Source organism: Magnolia sinica, chromosome 7, assembly GCF_029962835.1.
Source record: "Magnolia sinica isolate HGM2019 chromosome 7, MsV1, whole genome shotgun sequence".
NCBI classification, from domain to species: Eukaryota; Viridiplantae; Streptophyta; class Magnoliopsida; order Magnoliales; family Magnoliaceae; genus Magnolia; species Magnolia sinica.
This window is the reverse complement of record NC_080579.1, coordinates 7,349,892-7,373,702: the sequence shown is the minus strand read 5'-3', so window position 1 is coordinate 7,373,702 and position 23,811 is coordinate 7,349,892. Positions and strand designations below refer to the sequence as shown.

At 37.8% G+C, this 23,811-nt stretch overlaps 3 long non-coding RNA genes across 3 annotated transcripts; 2 read left to right on the top strand and 1 right to left on the bottom strand.

Moving 5' to 3' along the window:
* Positions 1-10,301: 10,301 nt before the first annotated feature.
* Positions 10,302-10,787, top strand: LOC131250969 (uncharacterized). Its single transcript, XR_009173528.1, has 2 exons — positions 10,302-10,633; positions 10,728-10,787. It is a non-coding gene; the product is annotated as an uncharacterized LOC131250969 (long non-coding RNA).
* A 498-nt stretch (positions 10,788-11,285) lies between these two features.
* On the top strand, positions 11,286-11,966 carry LOC131250971 (uncharacterized). The gene is made up of 3 exons (XR_009173530.1): positions 11,286-11,432; positions 11,600-11,647; positions 11,738-11,966. It is a non-coding gene; the product is annotated as an uncharacterized LOC131250971 (long non-coding RNA).
* A 4,911-nt stretch (positions 11,967-16,877) lies between these two features.
* On the bottom strand, positions 16,878-18,497 carry LOC131250970 (uncharacterized). Its single transcript, XR_009173529.1, has 3 exons — positions 17,951-18,497; positions 17,164-17,421; positions 16,878-17,020 (listed from the first exon to the last, which is right to left on the bottom strand). It is a non-coding gene; the product is annotated as an uncharacterized LOC131250970 (long non-coding RNA).
* Between the last annotated feature and the right edge of the window lie 5,314 nt (positions 18,498-23,811).

The following is a 23,811-nucleotide window of genomic DNA, read 5'->3' as shown; positions in this document are numbered from 1 at the left end:
AGAAATAATGTTTTCTTTTCACAGCTTTCTACAAATCCAATGTAGTGTAAAACTCACATCATTATTCCTAGATTAGATAAAACCTACCGTTGAATCATGGTAATCCCTTTGAATTATTAATGACTTGGATGGGTGAAGGTGCATTGACATGGCATAGTTTCACAGCCCCATGCTGATGTATATGTTATATCCATACCGTCCATCCATCTTGCAAGATCATCTTATGGAAAGATAAAAAAAAGGAGAGGCACATTCAAATCAGAAATTGACCACATTATAGAAAGCAGTGGGAATTGAACTCCAGCCATTGAAAACTTCCTGCGGTCTACAAAAGTGTTGGATGTAACTGATATCTGTGTTTTCCCTTCATCGAGGTCTGTGTGAACCGAAGAACCAGTAGTATGGAAAATAAACACCACGGTAGACCATAACGTTTCAACAGTGGGCATTCTTGTTGCACTATGGTGTGGTCTGCCTAAGCTTTAGATGAATTTTTTTTTTTTTTTTTTTTTTTTTCATTTTTTGGGTCATACCGTAAAATAATACTGTAAAATAAATAAACGGTCTATATATAACGTATATTGATTATATTATATTCACATGTATCTAATCAAGTGAGTACTCTACGCTTGCACATCTAAGGTTGAAATTAAAGCTGTGTGAGTGTGGTAGTGAATACGGCTGTACTTGGGACCACTAATAGCGATAATCATTACCAATTTATAGGAAATTACAGTACAACGCTGCGGTAATAGCAAAAAGAAACAGGCACAGAGAAAATAGGGTTTCCCTGAACTCATACATACTCACGTGCGTGCGTACCTACGTGATATGAAAAGATGGGAAAACGTTTCTATACGGCCACCTTACTCAACATTAAAATAATATTGCAAAATAGATGAACCGTGTAGATATAACACATATTGATTATATTATATTCACGTGTATTTAATCAGGTGAGCTCTTTTTAGGTTTTGCATATACAAGGTTGAAATTAAAGCTGTGTGAGCACGGTAGTAAATACATTACTACTCCGGATTAAATTAATGTATTTAATCATTAACAATTTCCATAAAATTAAAGTACGTTGTTGCTGTAACGGCTAGAACAAAATTGGTCATGGGCATATGAAATCGGTTGCTGGTCATAATCGAAACGACTTTACCTTGGTGAAATGGAGGCAACCATCTCCTGAATGAGTCAAATTAAATGTTGATAGATCTGCGATAGGTAATTCGGGTCTTTCCGGTGGGGATGGAATATATAGGAATGAAAACGGTACGTTTGTGTTTGGCTTCTCCATGCGCTACAGGGTTGGTTCTAATAATATGGTGGAACTCCGCGCTATTCACGAGGGGATGATGCTCTGCTTGGATAAAGGCTTGGACAGAGTTATGGTTAAGTCTAATTCAAAATTGACTATTCATAGTCTCACAAATCAAGCCAAGATTCTTTGGAAGTGGAATCCTTGGCTATCTTGTATTAACCGCTTACGCCATCTGGGTAACTTTGTTTTCACCCACGTTCTCAGATAAGGCAATGGACTGAATGATGGTTTGGCTCGGGAAGGGAGTCTCTTTTAGTAGTCTTCGATCTATCTCCATTCTAGATACCTTCCTTCTATCGCCCGTGGCATGTTTTTTTTGGATAGGGTCAGATTAGGTGCGCTTAGATCGAATGATTAGCTCCATCGCTCTGTTTTATTTTCTTCTTGTACATATGTGGTTGCCTTCACTGTGTCATTAGGACCTCACGTCCTTAAAAAAAAAAAAAAAGAAAAAAAAGCTAGAACAAAAGAATATCCTAATCTTCTGCTTGCCACTTGCAATTTAATTGGCCCAAATCATCATACACTGACAATGCTGGCATTGTCTGTGATGACATGGACCCATCAAAGCCTTAAGAAAATAGGCTTTCACCTGCATACTAACGCTGGTGAATACGTAATATGGAAAGATGGGAAACCGTTCCTATACTTCCACCAACTCAACAATAAAAACACCCTGGTTCCTCCACCTGCCAGTGATCTGGATGCCGCGTGTATCTAAAATAGATCTGTGTGCGGGACGCGGATTTCCCGCCAAACCCTCTTTTGCAGGAATGCTAGGTGGGCCCCACTGCCATCTTTATAAGAAATCCATCTCGTTCATACGTTTTATGAACTCATTTTAAAATTTTTGACCAAAAATGAGTTGTATCAAATACTTAAATTGGCCACACGAGATGAAACAGTAGTAATTCAGTGAGAACCGTTGAAGTATTCTTATGGTTATAAAAGCTATGTTAGACTATAATTTTGGTTTTTTCACTTCATCCTATTGGGAATGAGTTTTAAATGGCTTGGATAGCATATAAAAATCAAAATGGAGCACTGGAAGGTTTCAACTGGAGGAATTTCTTTCCCTAATTTTCCCTTTCGTGTGACCCACTTGAGTTTTGTATCCATCCAATTTCTGGTCTAACATCTTAAAAATGATCTCTAAAAATGAATGGACGGAATGGATTTCTCACATACGTTTATGTAGGTCCCACCCAGCATCCTTGCGCAGGCATTGGCAGGAAATCCGCGTCTCTGGATGCCGCGTATCTCTAAAATAAATAAATAAATACTGGTATCAGTTTACCTGAATTCGAAACGATATAATTGCCCCGACAATTTTAGCTGTCAATTTCTTTTATAGACCACGTGGCCCATGTGCAGAAAGATGCTTTGCTAGTCTGGCAGAGTGTGATGGATGGCACATCTACAGTTAGAAATTACTGACAATTTGCATACTCGGCAGATAACTGGTTCAAGCTAATCATCCAAATTATGGGCATCAGTTTAGATGTATCATGAAAAAATATATATATTTTTATTATCTTGTAATACAATATTAGATTTCTGGACACTTAATGGACGGTTAAAATAAAGAATACCCAATAGTCTTATTTCAAAGAACATGTCTCTGAGAATCAAGGGTTAGGATGGTTCAACCAATCTGATTTTTAGAATGCAACTTACATAAAATACGTTCCACAATTTAGTCGGTTTAATTTGAGCTAGTATATATACGCCACGTCTACCATTTAGACATTCCTGTGTATCAAGCGTCATGAGCAATCAGAGTATGAACTGTCCCCACATGTGAAGATTCCGAGGAAAACGGATTCTACGTTCGGGTTATTATACAATTGCCATCACTCCCCACGTGCAAATTATTCACGAAAACCGAATCGTTATATTATTACACTAACGACATATATAACTTCCCACATAAAAATTCTTAAATCCGACTACGTTCGAATTATTCCATTATAGCGTTGCCCCTAGATAACGCATCCACGTGTTTCAAGTTTCAACAAGTGAAAGATGTGGTTCAGATACCAAGACCATTGGTGGAGTGGGTTCTCGGAATGGATGAACCATGCCCCAAAATCATGGATCAGACAATTATAACCTTTCAATTTGTGGTCCGCAGGTAGATTATCAAGAACAGAAATATAGAAACAATGGAGAAGGCCCCGGATTGGCGTCAAGGGTCTCTAACTTGGGAGATTTATTGGATGGTCCATCCAAAGTGACCCCATCATGTCAGTAATTCTGATTATTGAACTATTCGCCCCACTTGTTGACGCAGGGAAGGACGTGAGGTCGAGTACAATCTTCCTCACGGGGATAGCTGTTCTAAATCCACGGAACTTCTCTGGACTCTTTGTATAGAAACCTTGAATTCACAAGGAAAAGAAAATAGAAATAATTCTAAAATATTCGAAATAATTTTATTCATCATGAAAAACGAGATTACAAGTCTTTAAACAAGGTTACAACCCTAGGGAGAAGTTTCAGAATTAAACTGCAACTAAAACTCCTAGAAATCATGGCTTACTATAAATAGTTAAATTACTATTTATAGACGGCCATGATTCCTATTAGTGTGCATGGTTTTCGGCCAAAAATAGTAAGTGTCCTATTTGGTTGAACCATTGTATTCCCCTAACTATTCTAAGCACTTTTCATGTTGGGTGTAACAAGGGGTATATACCATGTCGAGCTGACCTCAACTCGACTCGACTCGGTCAACAGACACACCTAGCTCATGTTCAGCTCGGCTCGGTGACCAAGCCATCATGTTTAGCTCGACTCGGCTCGGTCACCAAATCAGACCAGTTCAAGCCAAGTTCGAGCTCAAGCGTTACAGCCAAGTACTATAAAAATGAGGTTCGATTCGAGTGCTTACCAGTGGGCAGGGCAGGCGACGGCTGGACTAGCGAGTAGTGACAGGAGGAGGGCAAGTAGTTGGCTGCAGATGGTCAGGCAGGGCAAGAGGAGGGTGAGCAGGTGAGCAACAGATGTGTCAGACGGTCGGGTAGGGTAGGAGGAGGGTGAGCAAGCGAGCAGCAGATGTGCCAGACGGCCGAGCAGGGCATGAGGAGGGCGAGAGGCAGAGCAGACAGCTAGGCAGAGACAACTAGAGACCGAACAACGCAGGACGATGGGCGGGCAGCCGGGCAGGGCGATGACAAAGGGTCGTAGGGTCACTGGTCGAGCAGAGAGAGAGAGGAAGATGCTAGGTACTAGGGTCGCTGGTTGAAGAGAGAGAGAGAGAGAGAGAGAGAGAGAGAGAGAGGCTAGGGTCGCTAGTCGAGCATAATGAGCAAAGAGAGAGAGAGAGGCTAGAGTCACGGTCGAACACAACGAGCAAAGAGAGAGAGAGAGAGAGAGAGAGAGAGAGAGAGAGAGAGAGGCTAGGGTCACTAGTAGGGCAGGCATGCTTGTTTTCAAACGAAAGGGAAAGGGTAAAGTGATTTAGGGTTTTTTGCTCTTTTTATCCTACATGACCAAGTCGAGTTGAATCAAACTGAGCCGAGTTGAATTTGAGCTATATATCGAATTGAGTTGAGTAGAGCTCGGGCTAGCTCGAACTCGGCTCGAACTCAGTTTCGAGCTCTAAAAACTAGCTCGACTTGAATCGAACTTAGCTTCGAACTAAGCCGAATCGAGCTTTTTCGAGCTAAGTTGACCGAGCTAGATCGATTCGTGTACACCACTAGGCATAACTCCTAAAGCCCAATAGATGAACAGTTATACTGAACTAAAAGTTACTATAAATAGCAAAAAATGAAATTAAAATAGGAATTTATCTGTCAATCTAATGGTATTTCGTAAATTTGGCATGGATAACCCAACATAGTTGAGTTAGGTGGCTAAAGTAGCTCATCCTACCCCAAAATCATATATTGTACATCCGATAGCTCATTCCGGTTTGCGAGATACATCCACTTTAAGTTCGGACGGTCTGAATCACTTCTGTCGTCAACCGGGCCTTTTCTAATCCATCTTGGCCATGAAAGTGTCCACGACACTCTCTACATCACTTGTTCAACTTGAAATTTGTTGGAGGGTACAAAAGGAACCTCAAAGTTGAATCACACAAGAAACAGGAATAACATAAATAAAGTAATCACCGAGAAACTGAAGTAGCTGCTTTAGATCTTCAGCTTTAGCTGTCAGACCCAAGCCAGGGAAGTGACAAGAACCTACATCACAAATTCCAAGAAGTGTCTGCGTAGCTGAACTAGTGGGAGACAAAACATGAAATCTTCTAGAAACAAAAGTCCAGAATAAGCTGGTTAGATGAAGGGGACCGCAACACTAAGTTCTTTCATGCCACAGCTACTCAAAGACAAAGAAGGGCCAGAATTACTAGCATTCAGCTCATATTAGGGGAAGTTTTGACGGCGACTGAAGAAATTAAGAAAGCAGTAATCAACTATTTTGAGGAACTATTTAAAGGCAGACGCAGTTCTTTGAATTCAGCTTTGCTCGATTTGGTGCCGCATTTGGTGATGTAGGAGATGAATGACTGTCTCATGGTGCCTCCATCCATCCAAGAGGTAAAATCAGCTATCCTCTCCATTCCGTCAGAAAGTGTGCCTGGTCCAAACAGTTTTTCTGGTGTTTTCTATTCAGTTTGTTGGGACATTATTGGCCTGGACATTCACAAGGCGATGGTCTACTTCTTCCAGGGAGGGAAGATTCCTCAAGCAGTAAATTCCTCTCTAATTGTTTGATTCCCAAAGGGGTAGCTCCTACGAAATGGGATGACTACCGCCTTATAAGCTTTTGCAATTGCCTCTATAAGATCTTCTCTAAGATCATAACTGTCAGACTTAGCCATTTCCTCCCTTCTCTGATCTCCCCAGAGCAAGGAGCTTTTGTCAAAGGTTGGGCCATCTCGGAAAACATTGCTCTTTCTCAGGAGTTATTTAGGGAGGTAAATAAGAAGACTAGAGGAGGTAATGTGGTGCTCAAGCTAGATATGGAAAAAGCATACGACAAGGTGGATTGGACCTTCTTAAAGCAAGTTTTAACACGTTTCGGGTTTTGCAATAGGTGGATCAATATCATGGAGAATTGTTACTCAAGTTGTTGGTTCTTTGCCTTGATAAATGGGGAAGCAACCGGTTTCTTCAAGTCATCTTGTGGGCAGAGGCAAGGTGACCCACTTTCGCCTAGCCTATTCATTCTAAGGGCGGACGTTTTACGCCGGAGCCTTCATCACATGATAACGACAGACAATTGTGCTCCTTTCTCTCTCGGGAGGGGTAACCTGGTTGTTTGGCATCTTCTCTATGCGGATGATAGCCTCCTCTTTCTAAATGGAGGCAAGGCTTCGTTGAGAAGGATTACAGATCTGCTGGAGGAGTACCAAAAAGAGTTGGGACAATGTATTAACAAAGGCAAAAGCTCCTTTTATTGCTCTGATATGATCCCGGTCGCTAGGATTCGAGCAATCTCCAGGCTGCTAGGCATCGGAAGATCAAAAGGTCCTTTTCTCTATCTAGGAGTCTCCCTGGTAGTTGGTAGACTGAAAGCTAACGCTTTTCAGCCTTTGGTCGAGAAAGTGAAAGGTCAAATAAGGGGTTGGCGATCGAGGTTTTTATCGCAAACAGGGAGAACAATACTTATCAAGCATGTATTGGCTAGTATTCCTATACACACTATGGCAGCTTCTTGCATTCTAAAACAGGTTTTGTCCGAACTAGAGAGAATATTCGCTTCTTTCTTCTGGGGGTGGGCAGGTGGTAAACGAAAATTACATTGGAAAAGTTGGAAGTTTATAACAAGGCCGAAAGAAGAAGGTGGATTAGGCATCCGGAAACTAATAGAGATCATGAAAGCCTTCCAAATTAAAATGGCTTGGGTGCTTCAATTTTGTAGGGAATCCAGCTTATGAGCCTCTTTTATGGCAGCAAAGTATAGTTACAATCATGATGCATTGGTGCCCGACAGAAATGCAAGGAGCACTTTCCCCTATTGGAAGAAGATCTTGAACGTCATTCCTTTCCTGTAGATAAGGTCCAGTGGAGTGTAGGTATAGGTGGCTACAGCTTCTAGCAATGCAATTAGACTGGTCTTGGCCCTCTTCAGAATATTTTAACGTCAGAAATCTCAGCCGACATTCTTTCCTTACAAGTTAACCACATGTTGGCACTACCAAAAAATGAGCAAAGGATACAGACCACGTCAGTTTTTTGCTACGGATATAAACCGTATCTATATTTACTATGGTTTTAATCCGTAGCGAAAAAGTTGCCACACCATTAATAAATAACAGTGGTGTAAGGAGCTTTATAGAGCCTAAAAACTATATTTGTTCTATCTATGCTGTCCATCTACTTTGAAATATTATTATAGGGCATAAAACCAAAAATCAGCTAGATCGAATGACAAAGTGGACCACACAATAGGAAACATGGAGATTAAATCACATGTGCTTACCATAGTGTGGTCCACTCAGTCCTTATATATACTTTATCTTTAGTATTATGAACTAAAATTATTTATTAAAATTAATTGACGGAATAGATAAACCAAATGCATCATGGTGGGCCCCACGGAGCCCCTGACAGGACCGTCCATGGGTCTATCTGCCCAAAAATGGGCGCGCGCTCAAAACTAGCCGCGCCCAAAGTCCCTCCATTTCTCTCTCTCTCTCTCTCTCTCTCTCTCTCTCTCTCTCTCTCTCTCTCCGTTCCTAACCCCATCTCTCATCTTTTTCCTTCTCTCTCTCCGTTCCCTAATCTTCCCTCTCTCTATTCCCCAATCGTTGACAGGACCGTCAGCACTCTCACTCTCCCTCTCCCTCTCCCTCTCTTGAACTCCCTTGCCCTCGTCGTCTCCCTCTCCCTCTCTCGAGCTCCCATGCCCTCACTCATCCTTCAACAGCACCGACTCTTCAGCAGCGCTGCCTCCATCGGCATTCCCGTGCCTTCACTCCCCTTAACATTGAGGCTTCTTCCTCTTCAAAGGTTCCCTCTCCCTTAGGGTTTGGTTGATTTTCTTATTACTGCGACTTGTATAAATTAGGACAAAACGAAGGTGAAGGAAGAAGTGGTTCCCTACAAGGCAAGCAAACTCTCTCTCTCTCTCTCTCTCTCTCTCTCTCTCTCTCTCTCTCTCTCTCTCTCTCTCTCAATCCTGGCTTTTCTGTAAATTAGGGAAAAATGAATGTTATGGGTAAATTACATTGCCGAGTTTTTGTTGCACTCAATTTTGGGTAAATTACATTACTGAGGATTCTATTGTTGACTTTGAATGAAATCCGATTGAAAATGGGGACTTAGTTCTTCTTAATTTCTGGTTTTTGGTTATCATGATTGAATGGTGGAAAAAATAACATGGTTATGTGGATAAAAATGCAATAATAAAATAAGAGCAATGTGCATGTGTGTGTGCATCATAGCTATCAAAATTAATTACTTAGGCATTTCGATGGTTGCACAACTACTAGGTGTATACTGTCCTAGTGGCCTAATACAATCATGTATGAAATTCAAAAGGATTGTAGTTTTATTTTGAAAATAAGATAATTCAACCACATAGTAAGATCTCTAGTAAGCCAATGCATCAAAACAATCTCAAATTAATGAATAGAACTTCACTCAAACATTTCACCAAACACCTAAATAGCATAAGTCAAAATAGGAGTCTTCCAAATAAGAGTCTTTTAAATGCTTTTGTTCATGGGCGCTTGGTAAGGGTTTCCCTTTGCTACCCCAAGTGAGATTTTCATTTTTATAATAAGGAAATAGTTCAAATTTCTACTGACTATTGTCTATATGAGCAACAAAATAGCACAATCATCTGTTAGTATATTTTTAATTCTTCATAGCTTACTGCTAGAAGTAAATTTGTGCACATTTGTGAATTCAGTCACTTGCAATGAATTTTCATACGAGTATGGGACCTTTTTGGCTATTGTTGTTTGTGCAAATCTTGTATTCCTGGCTGTTGAAGCGAATATGATACTAAATCTTATATCTTTTGAATTCACAGATCTAATGTTTTAGTCTTGCATTAACCATTTTGCAAATGTTTCCATTCACTGGCATGTTTATGTGTATTATGATAATTTAGAGACGGTGGCCCATATTATATTGATCTCGTTGAATTCAATGGTCATGTTTGTTACACTTTTTTGTCGGATTGCTGTAAACCAACTCATGAATGATGCACTTGCATAATTTGTTTGAGAACTGGTCACATACAGTCACAATTTGTGGTATTGTATGATCTTTTCTGCCAAGTTGACACATGTGCAGGGCATGAAAATGGTAGGCCCCGCCATGAGGATTATGATTCTAGAAAATCAGGTTGATATGCTGACTAGGTTAGCATATATACATGATTGTCTACAAATTACTGGGTTTCAATCACTCTCTCTATATATATATATAATTTAGAAGGTCTGCATGTATTTATGACAAAGCTATGATGATGATGATTATTATTATCTTTAGCTAATGGCTACTTTGCTGAGTTCTTAAATACAGGATTCAGTGCGCGTGCTTGACTATAACAACTGTATTTTGCTTCATTTGCTACAACATTGATGGCTCTATCATATCTGATGATACAAGAAAGTGAATCCTATTGGCATTCAGAATCCTAAGTGGCAACATGAATCTTCTAGTAAACCTCAAAAATTCATAAAACAGATCTATGGGTCTTAAATTTTCTGTTGTTCTGCCATTGTATGTGGTAAACCATCTTCTTTCTACTTTTCTGTTTCCTATTTTACCTTTTTATTATGGAATTTTACTAAATTAAAATATCTTTCTAGCTACTCAAAATCTGAAATTCAATTCCGATTTTACTTGGGTTTCCCCCTAGTTAATGGAAGTTGCTGACATCATAAGACTATATTCAAAAGAGGATTGCAAGTATGAGCATTATGTAAAGACATTGATGGCTAAGTTGTTGATTGTGGCTGAAAAAATCCAACAGGTAGTTGGAATCACAGGCTTGATTCTGACAAAGCTTGATGGTTCTGCTTGAGGTGGTTGTGTGGTAAGACTCGGAATTTGTTTACTTAATTGTTCTTCTCATTTTTCATTATTGTTGACTAGATGGTCAAATGAAAAGAGCACTGAATTATTCTCATTCATTGAAAAAGGAAAAAAAAAAGGTGAATTATTCTCCACACAACATCAACAGAAAAACACCTGTTTTGTACTTGCAAGTGAATGTGGTGGATGAACTTGGCATTCCTGTAAAGTTTTTGGGCGTTGGGGAAAGGGTGGATGACCTTCAGCCATTTGATGCAGAGGTCTTTGTTGATGCCATTTTCTCCTGAAAATTGAAGAGGTGTGGATCCTCATTTTCTGCATCTCCTATCATTTCTGTATACAGTTTTTGAATAGGATTTCCACTTATTCCCTGGTTCCTTGCCTGCTTCCAGAAAGTTGTTCTATATACATTATTCTGAAGTTACAGAAGCATGAAATGCTGTTTATTAAGATAGGATGGTGATCGGCTTTCAGCTATTTACAAAATTTGAGTTGACAAAGCTTGAGACCTTTTTGTAGAATTGTTTTTCAGTTGTGAGTACAATTCTTATAATCTTATCTACTTATCCCTTATTGGTCATACGATCGATCTATTTCAATTATGTGCCTTTCGTGGTGGTTCAGCATTGATCTATGAACTTGTGAACTGAGCTTCATTTTTCATCCTGCAGTCCCAAAAAAATGGCTTAGCAACCTTTCTTTTGCTCTCTTCATTCTAAAACATTAGACGTACATCTCGTTATTTTCCTGTTAAAGTAGATTCTTTGGATTCTTGGTGGAAGCATTAAAATTGTTTTGTTTAACTTGTATTTGGCTGAAGTAGTTCCTCTTTTATTTTAATTTTTAATTTTTTAACCATTTGAAGTTAGGGTGTGTTCCTTTCATTTTAGTCAAATCATTTCTGGTTGTGTAGTTATTTTTATGCATTCTAATAAATAGATGTGGTTTTGGGTCTTTCTTAGGGTGCCTTAGATGGTGGACTTGACATTCCTCATAGTGACAAGAGGTTTGTTGGTTTCAAAAAAGAGGACAAACAACTTGATCCTGAGGTTCACCGAAAGTATATATTCAGTGGTCATGTTGCTTCTTACTTGAGGGTTAGATTCAAAACTTGAACCTATCCTCTAGGAAAACTCTGCTTGTGATTAAAATCACTGTATGATAATCATAGGACTCAAGAAAATGGTTAGTAATAAAATTTCTATTTTCTTGATATTCTTTTGTTTTCATGTGTAGATGAAGGAATGGGTATTGTATGTTGTAGATGAAGGAATGGGTATTGTATGTTGGAACAAAAGGTTGCTGATAACAGGTTTCTCTAGAGCTGTTCCATGCATTTCCATTTCATCTTCTTTTCCTTCTGTCATTTTAACTCTCTCACTTTAGTCTTCTTTTCCTTCAGAATGTTCACATGAACTCTTGAAACAAGCAGGAAGCAGCTGCATGCAATTCTATTCAAGTGAGCAGCCTTAAGCCTTGGGGCTTTTTCAGTGGGGTACACTAGACTTAAATTGAAAAAATAGAGGAAAAAACCTTTTAAATCACATTTAAGATGGCCCTCATTAGCTGAGATTCTTTGACATTAACAGAGCTTGTGTAGGAGAACTACATCTCACATGGAGAAACAGGTACTAAAAAGTAGATTGAACAAGCACTACAACAAATGGGAAATTTAGCGGCGCTCATAAGCGCCGCTAAATTCCCTAAAAGCGCCGGTGATTTTATTAGCGGCGCTAATCGAGCGCCGATATATGGGTATGTCGCTAAAGGTAATAGCGACGCTAGTTAACTTTTACCGGCGCTTTTCTGAGCGCCGCAATTATCTTTTTCCCCGACGTGAATAAGCGCTGCTAAAAATCACTCAGAGCGTTGGTAAAAGTGGTTTGTGGACACTTTTAAGTGCCGTAAGATTTCTACACGAGCGCCGCTAAAAGCCTTTGTATGGATTTTCCAAGCTCTAGCATGCCAGTAATTTTTTATTATATATAATTCAATCAAAACCTGTATTTTTTAAATATTTGAAACATAAAAATGATGCAATACAAATAAAACTGAATATTAAATAAAATTTATTACAATAAATAGTCTTGAATATAAATAAAAACAAATCCTCTATATGATCTACTCCTAGCATGAGTGGCGTCAAAAGGCTGAAGTGATTTGAACTCTGGATTGCCCCACTTGTATGCAATGAGAAGAGTGGATCACCCACCATTAGCCCTTTGAAAACTACTCCTATGATAGTCAGAACCAGGCTAGTCCTTAGCTTCTCCATGAAAGTTGGTTTTTCGGCGCTTAACATATTGATCTTTTGGGTGGGAAAGAATGGTATCTGGCAATATTCCTTCATGACTTGAAGAGAGCTCTTTCCGCAGCTCATCAAGCTTCATCTCTAAACCTGATGATATACTACGCTTGGTAGCTTTTATATTTGCGGTGTTACCATTCTGTCGAATGCATATTTTAAGTTCAATTGTCTTCTTCCCTATCAGATGACAACAAGACATGCATCAACTGCTTCCCACACAACTAATGATTTGGATTTTCCATTGAATAACCCAACTCGAATCCAAGGAAACCAAACTCTGACAGAAAACTGTAGTTCAAAACAACCATTTTGCATATCATGTTAGAGTTGTACTAAACCATGGTGCTCACTTTATGAAGAGAAGGAAAATATCACATAGCACAATTACGGGTTTAACCATCTCTCAAAAACTAAAAAGAAAAAACAAACAAATAAATAAAAGATGGGGCTTAACAGAGCATTCCATGTAGAAGTAGAAAAGACGAAAATTAAAAAATAAATAAATAAATCAAATCAAATCAAATGCTTACCAAGATGGCCCTGCTTAGCAGCAATATGGAATGAGTCGTAGCCATTCCTGGCCTTGAGAGCAGCTGTTTGAAAATCCTTGAGTTTCTGAACTGTGAACAGATATTTTACATTTCTCTCTGCTTGCTCCCCTTGAACAAGAATGTCACGCTTATTTTTCTCCGCAAGAGCTTTTGCCTGAATTTTGAAATGAAAAAAAAAATAAAATGTAAGCTCACGGTAATTCCATTCAAGAAGCTTGTCTCCCAAATTAAACATAACCACATCACCTACAGCAAAATATTTTGAAGGAAAGATCACGGTAATTCTATAAGAGGGCTTCTCTAGGCCATTCCTTATTTCCTTCTTTGAAGGAAAGATCTGTATGTAATCAAGGGCTATGAATGGACTGAAATTAATTAAACAGAGATGCATCTTAATATTATTTATGATGGCAGCCTCAACTATATAAGAGTGTAAACCCACGCCATGCACACACAATCTCAAGTTTCTTTTTGTATAGGTACGATCACACCATTCTAAAAAATACTTCAAGCCAGTTGTGTAATCAAAAGAATGTACTTAGTCTTTTCCAAAACAATAAGAGGTTGTGACTGTATGATTGCTCCTCCTACAGAAACACCAAATAAGGCAAGGAACAACTGCAGGCTTTTCCAAAACATCAAATGATGCAAAACCCAGTACAAAAATTCCCCAATTGTAAATAGATTTGCATACCCATTTGTGAATGAGATAGGCATGATTTCTTCTTTGCAACACCCGCATCTTGTAAAGCTCTATGGATGCTGTATCAGTTTGTGGATGAGATATTTCTGCTTTGCAACAGCCGCATCTTGTAAAGCTCTATGGATGCTGTATCAGTTTGTGGATGAGATAGGCATGATTTCCGCTTTGCAACACCCGCATCTTGTAAAACTCTATGGATGCTGTATGGAAGGAAATCAGCTATTGCTCATATATGAGTATATGGAAAATAACAGTCTTTCCCATGCTCTGTTTGGTATGATTTGTTTCACCGTGATCATGACATGACAGTGGCCCAAATATCGCATGTGTGCCACAAATTCTCTTAGCATTGTTCATCAGGAAATGAAGCTTAATAGTATATTAATAGAGTTGGCTTTAAAAGATGTCATAAGAAAGAACTTTGATGGAAAAGGCTGGACAAATTGAAGGGAATGATTGGAAGTACCACATCTAGAGAAATTAAGCAATTGAGAATTGTTGTCAACATCGAGCATGTAATAAACCTGTAAATAGATTAGTATGAAAGAGATCACAATCAGCAACAAGACAATTATGCAGTAGTTAAATATTTAAGCAAATGGAATATGCACATATGTCTAGTTGAATTCTGTAGCATTTAAGAGCTAAAGCATTTGCTAAGAAGAAAGAACATAAGCAAGCAGCCCAGTGCGAGATTCGGCTGGTCATGGCATTTTTAACTAAGATTGTCACTCATGTCTCAACAAAACAACCTTAACGACCTTTAGTCAATCTCAGTTGATGGTCCATAACAAGTTAGGTGACAAAGTAAATATATTAAAGGAAGACAGTAAATTTAAATACATGTCAATCAGTTAGCATGGCTCACAATGGAAGATCTACCATACCTCAATTCCAGCATTATGCAAGGCTTTCACCATTTGTCAGAACTAGCATAGCGGCTCATGGGAGCAAAGAAATTTATGGTAGAATAACAGAAAAATATCAATCAAATAAAAAATATACCGCATAGAAAAAGCATAACAAGACCTAGTAAGAGTGATACGTACATGACTAGCAAGCATGTACCACAGCTAATAGTATGTGGCATCAACTGTTTCCAAATCACAACCTGGGAATATATTGAAGTAAGACAATGAAGCATAGGGTATTACGCACCACAAGATAAATGGCTTAAAGAACCAATTGATTGCTAAGAGAAAGTATAGCCGGCCTGATGATTGGACCGGCCTATTCTCAGGCCAAGGCATCTACATGGAGGGACCCACCTCATGGACAGCTTCATTTGACCATCCAATAAATGTCCACCAATTCCATTAAGGAATGATTTACACCAGTTACCTGATGAGCATAGCATTGATGTATTTTGAACCTGCCACCTAATATACAGAAAATAGATAGTTGGACCTGATTGATAATTCACCCTGCCTCAAATCTATAGTGTGCACATACTTATGTTACATTCAATTCTACCAATGATGTGTTGCTTTCTTTAAAGAGTGCATCAAATGAAAATTAGTAGAGCCAAAACAGGGCATGACCTATCCATGATCTGTCCCAATAGTCCAAGGGTCAAGAAAGTTGAACCCCTAGGCTGCACTTGAACAAACTGAAAAGTGTGCATATGATCGCTGGCTAAGCATTGCCTATATTTCCTTCACAAAGCAAAGCATGCATTATTAACGGATCAAACAAAGATAAAAAAAAATCAAGAATAAATCGTCAATCTAGCAGTTGGAAAAAAAGATCCCATACTCAAAACACATGAGTCATAATGTTTTTAACTACTATTATATCTCTAAACAGTCACGAAAAAGGCCAGCCCACTACCCAAAACAAAATCTCTCCACAAAGCATCTATAAAATTCACAAACAGAAACTGAATGCCATGCGGCATCCCTACTTTCAGTTCCGATATATTAGGGCTAATGGAGGTGGTGGTGATTATGAAAACCAAAGGATAGAATTGAACTCTTATTGTTACTTGACAGTTCTATACCATTTGAATGCTCTACTTTGGCATAGGCCTAAGGAACAAAATTTACTACAGAACTTTGCAACCATTCAAAATATTCTAAGCTATGCATATTACCATGTAGTGTAGACCACTCTACAATTCTCCTTCTCTATAAAACTGTATATTATTTCAGATGTCTCTGCAAACACACTGCTAAGTCTTAAATGAGCCAAAGAAATGGTTGAATCCCTGCACTAGTTTTCACACTAGTGACATAACTCTAAATGGCACCAATTGAGTGGTCCTAAACTCCCTCTTAATGACATGGAAGAGGAGTTTCACATTCATCCATCTCAAATGAGGCACTTAAATACAGCCATCAGAACCATCTTTTTGCAGGATGAATCATATCTCCAAGAAAACAGTTATTAAAAAACCTAACTATCTGATTTGGATTGAATAGAGCTCACTCTATATTGGCCCTATATCAACTGTCATGAGTTTTGGTGGTGAGTGATACCGTATGTCAAAGCCAATTTTTAATCCCTTTGCCTACATGTAGGGAAACTGATGCAAGTTGTCTAATTCAAGGCAAAGCTTACTCAACATAACTCACAGGGATTAATTTAAGGAAAAGAATTTAGGCAGCAAAGCCGGGCAATTCATATCAACTGATGCCCAAGTAGATAAGAATCTGATGCTTCTAGCCAAGCTTGCAGCTTTCCTTCTTCCAGTTGAGAGAGAGGAATCGATTGAAATCTCAAATCAAAAATAAAATGGATTTCAAGGCATAGATAGTGAAATCAAAATCGATTCCGATTTTGAATTTCGGTTTTTTTTATTTTTTTTATTTTTTATTTTTTATTTTTTTTTTGTAAAATCACAACACCTAAGCAGGAAAGCAAATAGATGCTTGAAGCCCTCTAGGAACTGTAACATAAATGCTTACTATTAAAAGCATAAACGGTCTATGTGATAGATTGTAAAAATTATTATGATCAACAAAACAACATTTTGACCCAACCCAAGCTATTACAAATTAAAGAATAATAGTATGATTAGAATAAAGCCAGTCTTTTTTCACCTTTAGAGCATTTGTCCAAGCAAGTGGGTCATGGATTTTCGAACACTTTAATAAGTTCTGCAAGCTCTGCAACTGGAAACATCTGAATTTAAGAAAAAATAAAATAAAACTATATCATAGTAATGCTGAAAATGATATAATTAGTAAAGGGTATCAATCCAAAAATTATAATTAGAGAGCGAGAGAGAGGAGAAAATGCAGAGGATTGACGGAGAGATAGCACACTCTTTTATTCTGCGCTGAAGATTTTGGAAGATCTGGTGGTCATTGTGCCTCTTCTTGAAGCTCCTAAAGGAAAATCATAAGAGCCTCAAGTTTCCAAATTCAAAATGAACCAGGAGAACTTCGAAGTAGAATTAATGGAGAAGTGCCTCTTCTGTAGGCAATCTAAACTCATCTGATTTGTCTTTGATATTGAGCTGCAATTCTACCTCTGTATCTTTTAGTTCTCTTGCCTTTTTCTTATCAATTGCTCTAAGATATCTGATCCATCCAAATACAAGTCAGAACCTAAATCTAAATCTTTCTCTACAACGTGAAAGGAAAACCCATAAGAAACAAATTCAAGGAGATATTATACAATTCCACTGGAATAACCAGCATTTCCATATGGGCTAGCATTCCATACTATTTCTCGTGGTGTGGCAAATTGAGTATTTTATCCGCCTCACTTCTTGTTTCACATTAAAAAAGGATGCAATGAAACTGAAGGATAGAGTTGATGTCATATGGACATCGCGGTGGGCCTCATAGGGCTTTTAGTTACAAGAGCCTGAAAGTACTTGGGCCATATCCACAATTCGTTCCTCCTGAGGAGCAAGCACCATAACTGGAAAGAAAGACCTGTCGCTTTTGTAACTGTGAACACATTCAATTAGAAATTTCATAGGCATAAAATGTAAATAGATTCAACATTACCAAGCTCGAATTAAAATCCAAGCATGCACTAAGCCGTAGATATCTTTTTCCCTAAATAAAAGCTTGGCATGTATATTAATAGAAGGAGATTTACCATGTAGTGCCCATCTATGTATTCAAGAGTGGCACCAATTGGAACTTGTGAATCATACACAACCAGTCCAACCTGCCATTGATTATATATTTTACTTAAACTGCTCAATGTGTAGTGCCAACTGACAAATGAATAAGTAAATGAATATTAAGCAATTCTTACCCTTGATCACTTGCTTAATGGGTCTAGATTGACTCCTCTATTAACAAAAACACCGGTCAAATCTTGTCTATGAGTCTATACAAAAACAGGGGAAAGAAAAGACATGAAGAAAAGAAATTCCCCAAAACATAATCAAACAAATGCATCTTTCAAGCCAACTACAGTGATCTGTCACGAATAATTGTACAGATGCCTCTACCAGGTGACCCACTGATTCAGAGTGGCCACATGAAAGTGCAGTAAAGTGTTTGGCCAGTTGTTGTTGTTTCATTTTGGTCTAGTCTCATTTTGTTGATCTTTTTCTTTTTCTAGATGACAATACATACAACTATGGCTGTATTTCAATCCAATTCCACAAATCCTGCAGTCTCCTTGCAGCTTCTCGCTTTTCAAGTTGCCCAAACACAAAGTCCATGATCAATATCTTTAAGGAAGAAAGAAAAGACCGACAAAAAGATAGAAAACTCTGTAAGCAGGAAGTGGATGCACATAAATCACAGTTCCGCAGAAAAAAAATAGTAGTTGTTCCTAATTAATGATTTTGGTGTAGTGCCACTTTCCACACATCAACAGGAGTAATGTTTGGATCCAAGGAGGATTTCTAGTGCCCGGTACTATAGCGTAATCACCTGAAAAGAGTGTAACTAACCACACAAACTCACCTACAATGAAGAAAAGTACTAATGTGGGTGTGGCTCCATTTTAAACCAATGGTGGTCAAAGCTATTAATGATGTTCCATGTTTGGTGGCTAGCCCCGCATGGGTCATTCCTCTTTATTGATCCAGGCAGTGGCACATGTGCCACAAATTGCCTTTCCATCTATACTTGAGAAAACAGTCTTGGAAATCCTCTATTGCAAATCATACACAAAAAATAAAACAAAAACAAAAAAAAAGGTCTAAAAACTACAGACACCCTTTACACTAATACAAAACATGCAATCACACTATTTACACCACCTTACAGATAGACACCCTTTCCTCCAAGTTTCAGTAATACAACAACAAAAAGCTATACTACCATAATACCAGAAGTAGAAAGAAAGGAGTCATCTAACAAACAGGTTGCGTTCAGAAATTAGTTGCCATTCTCATAATTTTCAAACCCACCAAAGAATTTTAAAAAAAAAAAAAAAAAAAAAATCTCTAAAATTCAGACTCAGTCCTACTTCAAATATTAGATTTCTCAAGATAACAGAATCATACAGCAAAAATTACCCAAATAATCCTGAAAAAAATGGAACAAGAACAACTCAAAACAAGATATACACAAACAACACTTACAATAATCTCTACAAAATTCCAATTCCTTCCTAAAATCCAGTAACAAACTTCCAATCAGAATCAATGCTGGAAAATTAGAGCTGATGTAGGAGTAAAGATCAGGCAGGTAAGTTAAAGACAATGCATAAATCAAGAGTGTTTCAAACATCATGTACCCAACATTAGCTAAATGAACATATCCATAAGCAATTGAGAACTAACTGACATATGCAAAATCAGGGTGAGTATATATGGAAAAAGAAAAGAGAAGAAAGGTATATGATCTCTAAAATATGGCATATGACATGCATGGAGATTCAAATGTTTCGTACCCGCAGGATAATAGCATGACGATTCAAATGTTTGGTTTCAACATAGTAAATCCCTAATTAGGGTTTCAACATCGTAAATCCCTAATTAGGAATTCGCCATTGTAAAATCCTAATTAGGGTTTCAACATTGAAGATACTGATCTCAAGAGAGAGATTGAGGGCGACATTGACACACAGAGAGAGATAGAGAGAGACCTAAGAGAGGGAAATCGAGAGTGATTGTGCCACGTATGGAGGTTTCTTCGCCGCCCGATTGAGAGAGAGATCTTGCTTGGCAGAATGGGGGGGGAGAGAGAGAGAGAGAGAGAGAGAGAGAGTTGCAGTGGGTAGTTGTTGGAGTTGCAGCAGAGAGTCCGTTCATAGAGTTGTAGAGAGAGGTGCCGTGGAGTTGCAGAGAGAGAAAGAGAGAGAGAGAGAGGGCGGGGAGAAGGACAGAGTCGGGGGCTGGGATAGGAATGAATAGGGTTTTTTTTTTTGAATTTGTACACCTCATTTAGCAGCGCCCTATTCTGTTCAGCACCGGTACAATGCAACTCCAAAAGTGCCGACTAATCCCCTTTTTGTTGTAGTGAAGTAATGACTTTTGTTGTCAGCTTTTTCAATTTGGCAGCTACCTTAACTGTTGGTATCTACCAGAAAATCATGGTTTACTTTTTGTCATAGCTAGACTAGAAGAAAAGCTCTTGGACATGGTATGAACCGCGTCTCTCTTTCTTTCTTTTTCTTTTTTATATGCTTTTATATGACAGCAGATATCTGTATTTGGCAGATAATATGCTATGCCAATTTGTTGATCCTATGTTCTGCACCCAAACGGATTAAATCAACTATTTGACATTGAAATAGACAAGGTATATACTCCCGAATGGATGCTTTTTCCATGCTTTCTAGATCATACTGTCTACACTAGAATCTTGCACAGAAGGAAGGGAAAAAAAAACTTTTTTCTCGTTTGCAAGACCTGTCTCTTACTTTAGAGGTGTTATATGATGCTTGATTGGGAGAAACAATATGGATTTGTTCAACCCAGAAATAGCAGTGGTTGGTCCACATTATGTAGTTTAGAGGAGTCTTGAGAATTAACGTAGGCAAAAGCAATCCCAACAAAAACAAGACTGATTGCTTTTTCCATGCATCCATACGGGAGTATATACGTAGTTCAGGCATTTATGGTTTCTGTTAGCCTGACCTGCCTGACCTTAAAGAGCAAAAAGAAAAGAAAAAATGGAAAAAAAATAGCAAATTTTAAAAAAGACAATAAATACATGCTTATATATAAACAAGTTACATACATGTTGTCGTAAAAAAACATGCTTATAATAATTTCAAGCATGAGCACGAGCAACCTAATCAGGATAAAGAGTAAACCACAACAACAACAACAACAACAACAACAATAATAATAATAATAATAATAATAATAATAAAGGCACAAAATGCCTAAAAATGTCCAAAGATGCCCGAATCAGCTTTTCTTTCCTTACTCATCCAAGCATGAGCACAAGCAACCTAATCATGTATCATTTACAATAAAAATAAAAAAGATAAGAAAAAATTGATTAAAAAAAATAAGTGGAAAAAAGGGGTTAAAACACGAATAACAGGAAAATCATCCAAATGGGCCCTAATAGAACACGCATTAAATATGATTGGGTTAATTGGGGCCCATTACATTGAAAATACAAAACAAAAGAAGAAACCCAAAAAACAAAAAATGATTATTTATCTGTCTTGCATGTTTTTCCCAGTTCCCAAAGTGATCCATTCAACTCAAATTCATCAAACACCCTTGAATTTTGTATTTGGATATGAAAATAGGCATATAGATTTGGTCAAAACCACAGTATAATCTTCCTCCAAGCTTAAGGTGAAGAAAAAAGATTTTTTTTTTTTATATATAAAGGAAAACATTCAGTTATGTCAGTTGATCCAACTGATGTATTCTGATGAAGACCAACAATCCTTCTCTACATAAAAGGAATGAGAATACAGCCGGCAAATGCAATTGTTTCCCAAATAGGTATAAATTCCTTGTTGATGCAAACTAGTTGCATTTGATCGCATTTGAGCATCAATGTAGGCAAAAGCAATCCCAACAAAAATAAGACTGATTCAATTCCATCTTCAATAGACAACAAGGTACATTCTTACACACACTTCTTATTGTAATTGGTGCATTCTTGCACATGTTTATTTTTAAATTTCAATGCATTCAATTGTGAAAGGATTTATGACTTTGAAAATGAAAGAGAGAGGCTCATTATGGAGAAGGACACAGTCATTCAAGAGCATGCTTCCTTGGAAAATCAATTGGTTTCTTTACAAAGACAGATAAACAGCCTCACTGCAGAAGTAGATAACCTTACAAGCAAGGTGCTTAAACTTACAATTTAACCCTTTTTGCTGAACACAAAATGCACACGTCTTTAATGCCTTTCCTATTGCAGGTTAGTTCCATAAAGAAGGAATATGATCAAGCCCAATCTGAGCTCAATTGAGTCGTTCAAAGATGAAAGAATGTGACGCTGAGATCAGTGCCATTCTCAAGGAGCAACAAAAGCTTCAACATAAAATTAATGATGCAAATGTTAAGAGGAAAAAATTGGAAAATGAGGTACTTGCAGTGGTTTTCTGTTCCTATTTTATTTAACTTGCTTGATCTATGAAATTGTGTATGTGTTCTTAATAGAAACCCACTCTTTCCCATTCATACAGATTAAGCGAATAGAGATGGAACAGAAAGATTAGTCCCTGAAGGTAGATAAACTACTAGAAAGGCATAGTTGGATTGCAACTGAGAAACAATTATTTGGAAAAAGTGGGACAGATTATGACTTCTCATCTTGTGATCCTCGTAAATCAAGGGAGGAGCTTGAGAAACTTCAATCTAAACAATCTAGGTGTGTGATTAGATTACTTGTTGTGTTGTTTCCTGTGCTTCTTTGTTTTCTTTTCCATGACAATGAAATAGTATGATTCAACACCTAATTGATGTTTGGTTTTGCATTTTTTTTGAAAGAAGAAGGTTAATGGACATGCATCTCAGTTAATCTGATTGATTGCTTTCAACCTTTAGAAGAGGGCCAACAAAAAAGTTATGGTAATGTTCGAGAAAGCTGAAGATGAATACAATGACTTATTATCCAAGAAAAACATCATTGAGGTATATTACTGTATTTCTCAGCCTGTAAAGGATCTCATCTTTTTTTTCTTTTTTTCTTTTTTTAAATTTAATTTGTTTATGTCTGAAGTTGTTTGTTTACTATATTCTTCTCTTGCTTAGAATGATAAGTCAAAAATCAAGAAGGTGATTGAAGAGCTTGAGAAAAGAAGAGGGAAACACTAAAGTTTTTTAGGTGAAAGTGAACAAGTGAGTCAACACTTCTCTGCTCTCATGTTTGAGTTCATATTTTGTGCTTTTTAGTTGAAAATCAAGAATGCCATTTACTTTTGTTGGTATATTTCAGCAAAAGAAATTTCCTTTTACGGATTATGTTAGTGTGCGTGATTTCAGCGTTTCAAATAGCTGAAACTACGGCCCAAATTATAGTATCCGGCTTCCTTGGATCCCTAGATCAGAAGAATTCGGTGGATCCTGGGGATAGGCCGTGTTTATGTATTTGCTCAAAATTAATGGAGCAGTCCCGGATGTGCGTCGGAGCTATCCGGATGAGCGGGGGTCCCTAGAAGGTGAGAACCGCTGTTATAACCATGATGAAATTATTCATTTCCTATGGATAACATTGGAGGGTCCTGGGCATTTCCTAAACCTAAACCATAACCTATTCTCAATTCCCTAAACCTATATGTTATAACCTAAACCTAAACCTAGACCTTAACCTAAACATAAACCTAAACCTAAACCAAAACCTATGACCTAAAACCTTAACCTATAACCTAAACTTAAACCTAAACCTAAACCTTAACTTAAACCTATAACCTAAAACCTAAACCTAAAACCTAAAACCTAAATGTATTCTTAAATCCCTAAACCTAAACCTACACCTAATCCTAATCTCAACTCCCTAACCTAAACTCATACCTAAACTTGAAAACCCAAATATAAACCCGATCCCAAACCCGAACCCGATTTCCTAAACCTA